The sequence below is a fragment of the Malaclemys terrapin genome, chromosome 7 (assembly GCF_027887155.1).
Source record: "Malaclemys terrapin pileata isolate rMalTer1 chromosome 7, rMalTer1.hap1, whole genome shotgun sequence".
Classification (NCBI taxonomy): Eukaryota; Metazoa; Chordata; order Testudines; family Emydidae; genus Malaclemys; species Malaclemys terrapin.
Window position 1 is genome coordinate 87638823 of NC_071511.1, and position 10620 is coordinate 87649442.

Below are 10620 nucleotides of genomic sequence, written 5' to 3' on the forward strand. Positions count from 1 at the left end.
CCCAAATGAATCTGGGGACAAAAAGGCATAGATGAATAGACAAATAAGTGCTTTAATTCATGGGTGGCCTGCTCAGGAGATCTCCTGACAGTTCTGCACTTCCATCCAGCAAACCCATATTCTTGCTCCTAAAACAGGGAAGGTGGGGGGAGAACTCCAAAGACAGCACTGGGGTGAAGAAGAGGTTGTGCTATACACTGAGTGACTTCAGGCAATTCCTTTTAGTCTGATCAAAGAGTAGCATTAGTGGTCTCCAAAGGGAGGCACCTTCATTTGTTTGGAAGGATGGTTGCTACAATCCAGGGCCTTAGCAATGGGAATTGGTTTGAAAGGGCAGGAGAAGATGTGTTCCTTCTAACACAGCACTCTAAGCAAGAACAAGGCGGACATTCCAGGGAAGTAAGCAACTGGCCTTATGTAGTACAGTACTAACGAAGGGCATTATAATTACACTCTATCTCAGTCACTGAAACAGAACAAGGGAGGAGACGGAGAAAGGTGCTGGACTACAAGTTAGACAACTTTCAGTTAAATCCCTGTTAACTGATAAGAGTCATGCCACTATCTACAGAGGGATCTATACAGATTGCAAAATTCTGCAAATACTAACTTAAGCAACGGGCAAAGGGAATACAGAGTGAGAGATGTCCATATCTCTGATTATTTTTACATCAGACCAATTTTACAAGGCTCTCTATTAACTGTGGACAATAACCCCTCGATGACAGAAAAGCTAAATGAACCACAATCTAACTGTCGCTAGGGGAGAAGTGGAGAAAAGTCAATGCAGCAAGTATCACCTCTGTCCACACTTTCAACACATACTCTTTAGCCCCTTTCCTAAGTCACAAAGATCTTACTGCACTGAATATTTGTAACAGGTAACTTGCCAATTGCTTAAATTCCAGAAGACAGCTGTCTTCACCTTCAAGATTTGACCTTTGTGGTCAAAAGTTTCCATCCTGTATTTTTTTTCCCCATAATCACAAACTATTGCTATATTTCTCTTTGCTGTTTCAGCATCAACAGAGTAAAAGATTCAGGTACAGAAATGATGCATGTAGGAAAATAACTGAGTCTTGTTGCTTTATTTCACTCACTTTGCTGACACTAGTTTATATTCCAAACACAGGAGGGTCAAACAAACAAAAGAGACCAGCTCCAATAAGCATAGTAAAAGGCATATTCTTGCTTCTCTGATGGGAGCATGGAAGCCAGCGCTGCAGCCTCTGAACAAAGTTTGGGGTATAGACAGTGGTGGCAGCAACAGCTCTATAAACTCCCTCTCAGCTGCAGTCCCATCAAGGGCTGAACCTCCTGGCTGCTTAAAGGCCCAATTATGTTTCTATTTAAGTCAATGGGAGTTTCTCTGTTGACTTCAATGGGAGCAGGATCAAGCCCCTCATTTGTTCGTTACTTGCAGCAGCTCTGGAAGTGGTTGTACTAAAGGCAGAGGATTCGTCTCTGAGGAAGAACTTCTTCTGCACACACTGCCTGCTGGTTGGGGTAACAGCAGGGTCTCACAGACTTTAAGACCATAAGGGACCATCGTGATCATCTAGTCTGACCGGCACATCGCAGGCCATAGAACCTCACCCACCTACGCCAGTAAAAGATCCATAACCTCTGGCTGAGTTACTTAAGTCCTCAAAGCTTGATTGAAAGACTTCAAGTTACAGAGAATCCACCATTTACACTACTTCAAATGAGCACATGACCTGTGCCCCATGCTGCAGAGGAAGGTGAAAACCACTCAGGGGATCTGCCAATCTGACCCAGGGGGGAAATTCCTTCCCACCCCCAAATATGGCAATCAGTTAGATCAGCAGTTCCCAAACTGTGAGTTGTGACCTCAAAAGGGGTCGCGCCATCAGCAGATGGTTTGCAGCAATCCCTAACACGCAGAGGATGTCGTTTTATTCCGCACAGCGTGGCCTCACATGTACGATGTGCACGAGGTCATGATGCATGGAAGACACCAAATGTCATCCTGCACACAGCATGACCCCACACACAATATACGTACGCGCTCACACTGTGCGAGGCTTCGGCTTTGGCCCTGGGCGGTGGGGCTCAGGCTTTGGTTTCGACACAATGGGGGCTCAACCCATAGTTTGAGAATCGCTGGCCTATTGTGAGGCCTGGTTAAAAAAAATCCTCAGAAACTCCATGAGGCACTACCTCACATGTATGGTGTCTGCGAGGTCATGCTGTGCAGAGGATGCCATTTTGCTCTTCAAAATGGTGACCTCCGTATTGTCTGGGGTCCTGGCAGGAAACACTTTATTAAAATGGGGTTGTGCCAGCAAAAAGTTTGGGTTTAACTCAGAGGTTCCCAAAGTATGTCAGTGAGACTCACCGGCCAAACACCTGGGAAAGGATTAACTGTATTAACTTACAGCCCTCCCCATCTAGTGTCCCATGTCTGGCTGCTGGAGATATTTGCTACTAGCAGTCAGAGATGGGCCACATGTGAATCTCATCATACCACTCCTCCATAAATTTATCAAGCTCAAGTCTTGAAACCAGCTAGGTTTTTTGCCCCACACTGCTCCCCTTGAAAGGCTGTTCCAGAACTTCACTCATCCGATGGTTAGAAATCTTAATGCTCATCAGCTATAAACTGCTCTGTTGAGTCCCAAACTTCCTCACTACTCAAGCATTATGTGTGTTAGTCTCCAGGATCCTGCTGTACACAGGGCCAGATTAAGATCATTTTTGACCTCCCCTCCCCAATCCCCAAATAAGCAACTGATATACTTCAGAATCAGAGGCAGATGGGACTAATAACCATCTGTGCTACAACACAGAGAAGCTACACATAGAGAGGCTTGTGAAGTCTTGGTTCTCAGAACATGACAGGATCATGCACAAGGGCTTTATGTGGTCAGCCAATCTGTGAATAATTATCCTCTTTTTTTAATGAAACCACTACAAGAAGGATCAGGGAACCTTCCCCAGACTAATTTTTTAAAGATAAAATCCAGTTCAAATTGTGAGTTTGGAATCAACTTTTCAGCTGCCTGAGGAAGGACAGCACTACCAGTCAAACAAACTAGCATTCAATGTATTTGCTGGAATTTTTGTATACCTTGTTCCTTAAAATACAGTTGACCAAATCCTTCTCTGTTATACCCAGGCAGCTGTTTGGGTGTAACAAATAATGGAAGAATCGGGCCCAAGGAGATTTTTTAAAGGAGAGAAGCCTGAAATTCCACACACTGAGGTTGGGGCACACACCAAGCCCAAATGCAAGAATCTGAGCAGCCCCATCATCAAAATGTACTGCTTAAAGGGACCTCAAGAGGTCAGCTAGTCCAGTCCCCTGCGCTGAGGCAGGACCGAGTACACCTAGACCATCCCTGACAGACATTTGTTTCATCTGTTCTTAAAAATCTCTGAAGGGAATTCCACAAACTCCCTTGGAAGTCTATTCCAGTGCTTAACTATCCTTATATCAGATTTCCCCCCCTAATATCTAATCTAAATCTCCCTTGCTGCATCTTAAGCCCATTACTTCTTATCCTGCCTTCAAGTGGTCATGGAGAACAATTGATCATCGTCCTCTTTATAACAGCCATTAACATATTTGAAGACTGTTATCAGGTCCCCTCTCAGTGTTCTTTTGTCAAGACTAAACATGAACAGTATTTTTTTAAGCCTTTCCTCATAGGTTATTTGTTATTCTCCTCTGGACTCTCTCCATTTTGTCCATATCTTTCTTAAAGTGTGGCATCCAGAACTTATGCAGTGCTCTAGCAGAGGCCTCACCAGTGCTTAGTAAAGTGGACAATTACCTCCTGTGTTTAATATATAACACTCCTGTTAATACATCCCAGAATGATATTAGCCTTTTTTTGCAACTGCATCACATTGTTGAGTCATTCAGTTTGTGATCCACTATAAACCCACATCCTTTTCAGCACTGCTACTGTCTAGACAGTTATTCCACATTTTGTAGATGGGGATTTGATCTTTTCCTTCCTGACTGAAGTACTGTGCTCTTGTTTTTATTTAATTTCATCTTTTTGATTTCAGACCAAATTTTCCAATTTGTCAAGATCATTTTAAATTCTGTCTTCCCAAATGCTTGCCATGCTTCTCCGCTTGTGTCATCTGCAAATTTTATAAGAATACTCTCCACTCCATTATCCAAGTCATTAGTGAAAATAGTGACTAGTACTGGACCCAGGACTGACCCTGTGGGACCCCACTAGATACAGCCCCCAGTTTGACAGCAAACCATTAATAACTATTCTCTGAGTACGGTCTTTCAACCGGTGTTGCACCCACCTTATAGCAATTTCATTCAGGCCACCTTTCCATACTTTGTTTATGAGAATATGATGTGTGTGTCAAAAGCCTTACTACAATCAAGATACATTATGTCTACTGCTCCCCCACCACCACCACCCACTAGGCCAGTAACCCTGTCTAAAAAAGGAAATTAGGTTGGTTTGGCATGATTTGTTCTTGACAAATCCATGTTTCCTATTACTTACCACCCTATTATTCTCTAGGTTCTCACACATTGATTGCTTAATACTGTAATCTGTTCCAGTATCTTGCCAGGTATCCAAGTTAGGCTGACTGGTCTATAATTCCCCAGGTCCTGTTTGTTCTCCTTTTTTAAAGATAGGTATTTTGTTTGCCCTTCTCTAGTCCTCTGGGACCTCACATGTCCTCCATGAATTCTCAAAGATAACTACTAAAGGTTCCAAGATTACTTCAACACCCTAAGGGACATTTCATTAGGCCCTCCTGACTTCACTATATCTAATTTATCTAAATATTCTTTAACCTGTTCTTTCCTATTTTGGTTTGCAATCCTTCCCCCTTGTTATTAATTGTGTTAAGTATCTGGTCACCATTAATCTTTTTAGTGAAGACTGAAGCAAAATAGGTATTAAACACCTCAGCCTTCTCAATGTCATAAGTCATTAAGCTCTCCTTTCCCACTAAGGGGGGGCCTGCACTTTCCTTCACCTTTTTCCTCCTAATGGGTTACCGAACCTCTTATTTCCTTTTATGTCCCTTGGTAGGTACAACTCATTTTGTGCCTCAGTCTTTTGTGCATTAGCCTTTGTCCCTACAAGCTTGTGCTATTCTTCTGTACTCCTCCTCAGCAACTGGTCCAAGTTTCTGCTTTTTTCTAGAATTACTTTTAGATTTTCAGGTCATTAAAGAGCTCCTGATTGAGCAATTACCATGGGTGGCCGGTACAATAGGCCAGGGAAGTCCTTGCCTTCCCTGGCGCTGCCGTCGACACTTTGTTAGCTTTCTTTCCTTGTGAATCAGAGCAAATTCAACATTCAGTCTATCTGCGATTGAAGTAACCCTTTTTGCTTCACCTGAAAAACTTGTGGGTGGAGTTCTGGAGAATGTCTCCTTATTTTTTTCCACTCTGACTTCTGATTTGTCACATCTTTTCTGAAAGATGGCACATCCACCAGCATAGTGATCCCAACCATGCTGCCCGAGACCAAACCTAGTGCAGGGTTGAAAATAAAACGCAGCCAGATACCAAAACTACACCTATTTAGCCACAATAACCAGAAAAGCTTAGCACCCACAAAGAAACAAACACATGCTCTTACCTTTCTCTATCAGGATAACTTTGGGGATTTTGCTGGCTGGCTGGCTGGCTTTGAGGTATTAGTATTCATGGAGACTGGCTGGGCAGGGTGTCTCCCTTCAGGCTCACTGCTGGCAAACTGCCTCTGTGCTGTCCTGCCCCTTGTTTTTATTTCCCTATGAATCCCCTTAATTGGGGGGAGTGGGGGTATTTCAAAATTTTTTCTCTCAGTGCCAGTTCAAGGCTTGAAATCTGAACGCACGTTAAAAACGTATATAGCAATGAGATCCATAGAAGTACAAACACACCCAACAGTGACAGACCGGGTGACTGCAACAGGGATAAGTCAAAGAAAGGACAGGAAGCTCAATACTGTCTTGGGCACCTCTTGCTTTTTCTCCTGTGTCCCTTTTCTTTATTCTTATGTCTGGTTTTCTACTTCCCTCTGTACTTCCAATCTCCCTCCCCCCCCCCCCAACCCTTTTAGTCCCTCTTTGTCTCCTATTTTCTTATTTTTTAAATTACACTTGTCTCTTGCTTCAAACTCCCTTGTTCATCAATTTCAACCTCTGTACACCATCCCCTCTTCTTTATGTAGGTTGTACATTGCTCCACACAAGTCTTGACTTGCTACAAGTCTTCAAAGCACCTAGCATACCATCAGTGCACTATATAAATAGTGATAATCATCTCTCCTTTGCCCTCTGTTGTCTGACTCCCCTTTATTCACTTCATTTTTCAACATATCTGTTTACATGTTCCTGTGTCTCACTGGCTCTCCCTTCCTTGGTTCTTCTCTTATATTCTACTCATACACACACACCAATCAACCTGTGCTGGCCCTCTTGCAACAGTCTGTTTCCCCTGGGCCATCATCTCTCTTCAGCCTAGAGTACTGCCTCCACATTTCTTGTCATGTTCAGGGCTCTCCTCCCTCCAACTCCTCCTAACCCTGGTAGTTGGGCTTGCTTTCTTCCTTTCCCCATCATGGCAGCTGGGCTCCTCTCTTTCCCCAGCCTCCCCTCCTCTGTGTACTAGCTTGGTGGAACTCAACAGGATCCTAACATTCAAAGCTTTTCACAGTTTGAGCTGCACCTTTGGGCTCCTTTCCTAATCTGCTGCGTGCACAGCCTGAGGCTGTTCCTGGGGGTTCTTGTGCTCCCGCCTGCAGGCACCATATGGCTGCCGGTAGGGAACAGGTCTTGCCATTCACTTGCAGGGTATGCCTTGTTGGCCTTGCAGCCCTGCACGAGCTATGTACTCCATAACGGTTGTAGCTTGGGCTCTGTTTGTGCTCCTTTCCCCAGCCACATACACTCCATAGGCAGGCTGTATCCTGGACCCCTCCCCTTCCATTCATGAGCAACTTTGAAGTGACTACAGCAACTGATTGCAGGGAAAGGGGCCCTAGGAAAGTATTTTATGTATTTCTATATGTCTTAATGCAACTTAATAGATGGGAAACAATCGGCACCAGGTGACCAGCCAACTCTCCACAAACCCCAGCAAGTGCTGCCCGGACTACTAAGGTTTGGAAGGTTAGCACGGGAGTATTTACTAACTAGTATCAGGGGGTAGCCGTGTTAGTCTGTATCTACAAAAACAACAAGGAGTCTGGTGGCACCTTAAAGACTAACAGATTTATTTGGGCATAAGCTTTCGTGAGTAAAAACCTCACTTCTTCGGATCCGAAGAAGTGAGGTTTTTACTCACGAAAGCTTATGCCCAAATAAATCTGTTAGTCTTTAAGGTGCCACCAGACTCCTTGTTGTTTTTACTAACTAGCTCTCCTCTAGCGCAAATCTATAGCGCTCCCGGTTTCCCCATTTGTAGAGAGTGAAACCGAAGCACAGCCGCTCCCTGGGCTCCTCCTATCTGTCCACTCCTAGGCCCCCTCAGCTCCCCCCGACTGACTGCTCCCAGCACCACCTGGTGCTCCCCCTGCTCCCCGGTTAGTCTCTAACTCCTACCGCTGTTCGGGGAGCGCCCTTGCCTAGCCCTATGGCCGCACGCATTTCATCGGAAGGTGCCCGCCTTGCACCGCCCATTCCGACAGCAGCTGATCTCCCCGAGGCGCTTGTAACTGCCTCCGCCTCCTGTCGGCCTGATGAACCGCCGGCAACCCCCTTCCCCTGCTACTCAGCGGGCTTGCAAAATCGCTGAGCTCAGCATGTCTGCTTTAGGGGCCTGTGCGTACGGACCGTCCCCTATGCAAATCCCCTCCCTCCCAAGGAATACGCCTTGGATGGCACGTTCCTGCTCAGGCGTGCGCTTAACCCTTTGCAGGGACAAAGCGCCTGTCTTGTACTGCATGCAACGCTTCTCAGTGTGGACATGTTTAATGCCCAGTTCTGCCTCAGATTCCACTAGCTCGTATCAAAACATAAAATAAGGCTAAAGAGACAAACGGAAGCAAACCAGAATCCCATCCTCACTGTGGAAATGAGACCAAACTGGGACGGACACGAATCAGCTCAGTTCACCCTTGCCCATAAAAGAAAATACCCATCAATAATTCATTCATTATTGCTGGCTTTAAATGCAATGTGAGGTATGAAAACCACTATCAACCAAATAAATTAGGTGCAACGGTTAAATCTATATCAACTGGGTACATGAGTTTAAGCCCTTAAGATATCTGCTATAAGCTTTTCATACTGTACTACTTTAATTTCACTCTTCTCCAGGCGTCCTTGAAAACAGCCCTTCATTTGCAAAGGATCCCCACGACCATCATACCACTCCCCTCTCCCCCACTTTTTTTTTTTTGGTTACAGATCGATGTAAACTCAAGAATCTAATCTTTAGGATGGGATAGGTTGGGGGAGGGGCCTACAGAAACTAGATCCAGCAGGCAGCAGCCAGTCCAGAAAGTCTGTGCAAAAAAATCTTTGTATTTTGGAGTTGGTTAGGGCTTTTTAAACTGAGTATTTTTATGATTTTATCCAGTTCCAGTATTGTGAAAAACAGCACAGGTATCACAAAAGATTCATGTTACTAATAGTGAAAAGCAAATAGAAAAACAGAGCTTTGTGTTTATTTTTCTTTCACATAATTGGTTCTACATCTAGTGCTCCAAATTCAGATAGCTTACAGAAATAGTCGCAAAAGAGTTTAACAAGTGCAATCTAAATTAGGAAAATAAAACAAGTAAAACAAAGTATATTTATTATACCCACAGAAAGGCTGTGATTATGTAGTAACTTGTAAGTACTTGTTATTTTATTTAAGAAATGGAAAAGTACACTAGTTTAAAATTTTTACAGTAACTTCATTTCTATATAAGAATTTGACACAGTCATGTCTTTCAATAAGTGGACTATATTTAAAATGTTCAATCCTACAGGTGAGGAATCCAAACTGTACAGGGCTAAATTCTGCTCTCACTTACAATGATTGCACCTGTATCCTGAGAAGAGCTTTTGGCTCGTAAATCTCACCTGGAACCAAACACTTTCACTGCATCACACCCAACAGGAACTTTACTACAGCAAATTAATTTGCACAGTACTTTGAAGATGGAAAGGACTATGTAAATGTTAAGTATTAGTGACATTAGATGTGGTCTTTTAAGGAGCTTTGCATCATCAAAGTCTTATTGAAATCAATGGGATTTGAGGGCATTCAGCAAAACTAAAGGATTGAGGCCAATGTGAGCAAAAAAACTTCACAGCAAATTACATCCCTAAGGGCTTCTCCTCTATGCAAGGCATTATCATTAAAAAGAAAAATTTACACCCAATACAACTTCAGATTTTTTTAACCCAATGTTTCCCTGATATTTTTCTTAGAAACTTCCTTTCCTTAATTGCTTCTAATTATTCTTTATTATAATTAACAATTAAATCAATAGCTCATGTAAAACTCTAATACTACTCTTCCCTCTTTGGAGTTTTGACCCTTTAGATAGAGTACTTGTAGACTATTAGCACATCTCCCTTTTGTCATTAGCTAGCCATGATACACAATCAGTTGTTTTAACAAATGGGGAAAGAGATGCAGAAATTTATCCAGTGTTCTGACAGTCACCCAGAAAGTCATTGGCACAGCCCCAGAAGTAACACTGAGGTCTCTTGACTCTCCGTTCTCTGCCCTATCCAATGGGCTATTCAGGCTCTTAATACACTATATACATAATTTAGTAATACTTTTGGCTTCTATATAGATGAGCTGATCTTCCAGAACTAGTGGATCTGTATTGTGTTTCAGATCCTGTCCACATTCCCACCCCCCTAAAATATCTCACTGTTTCTATCTCTAGTTCAGCTTCACAAGTAACTACCATGTCATTTAAATATGCTCTTAGCAGAACTAAATTGCATGCTGGCTAACACACCAGCAGCTACCCTACATTGATATTCCAATCATTACTTTCACCTGTGCAGATGAATCAGCGGTAGCAATGGTGGAAAAGTTTAGGCAAAACTCTTCTAGCAATGACACCCTCATCTGTCTGCCCTCAACTTATTCTACTAACAACTAGCATCAAATTTCATTGCATGTTGCATATATTATCATCAGCAGTAAGGAACTTGCACTGGCATCTATAACATTGAACTGGTGCTAGACTGACTGCAGACAAAATTACCTGTTTCTAGTAGATGGAATTGAGATCAGTGGCAGTGAACTAATTGTTCTTCAAATTGAGATCAAATGAGCTATGAAGTTCCCCAAATAATCTGCAGCAAGCAAAAATTGCGTCAGGAAATACTGGCAAAATAAGAGTTTGAGCTTAATCTATATTCCTAAACCATCTATCTTGGAGGTCTTAGTCTAGTCTCTGCTGTATCCTGCATGTATACTCCACTCTGCTTACTGTGGCACTATTATCAGTCTCTGCTCAGTAAGGACAGTACCTAAAATAGCTCATTAAATAGATTAAGAATTTGGTCAATGTCATGACAAACCTGTAATCAGTATCACAGTAAGACAAACATATTAGAGATTTTCATTTTGCCATTTCTCCCAGATACTGAATACTTATCAGGTTCTAATCTTTAAAAGTTCACAGTAATAGTGATCTACAAATATATACAGGGCCGGTG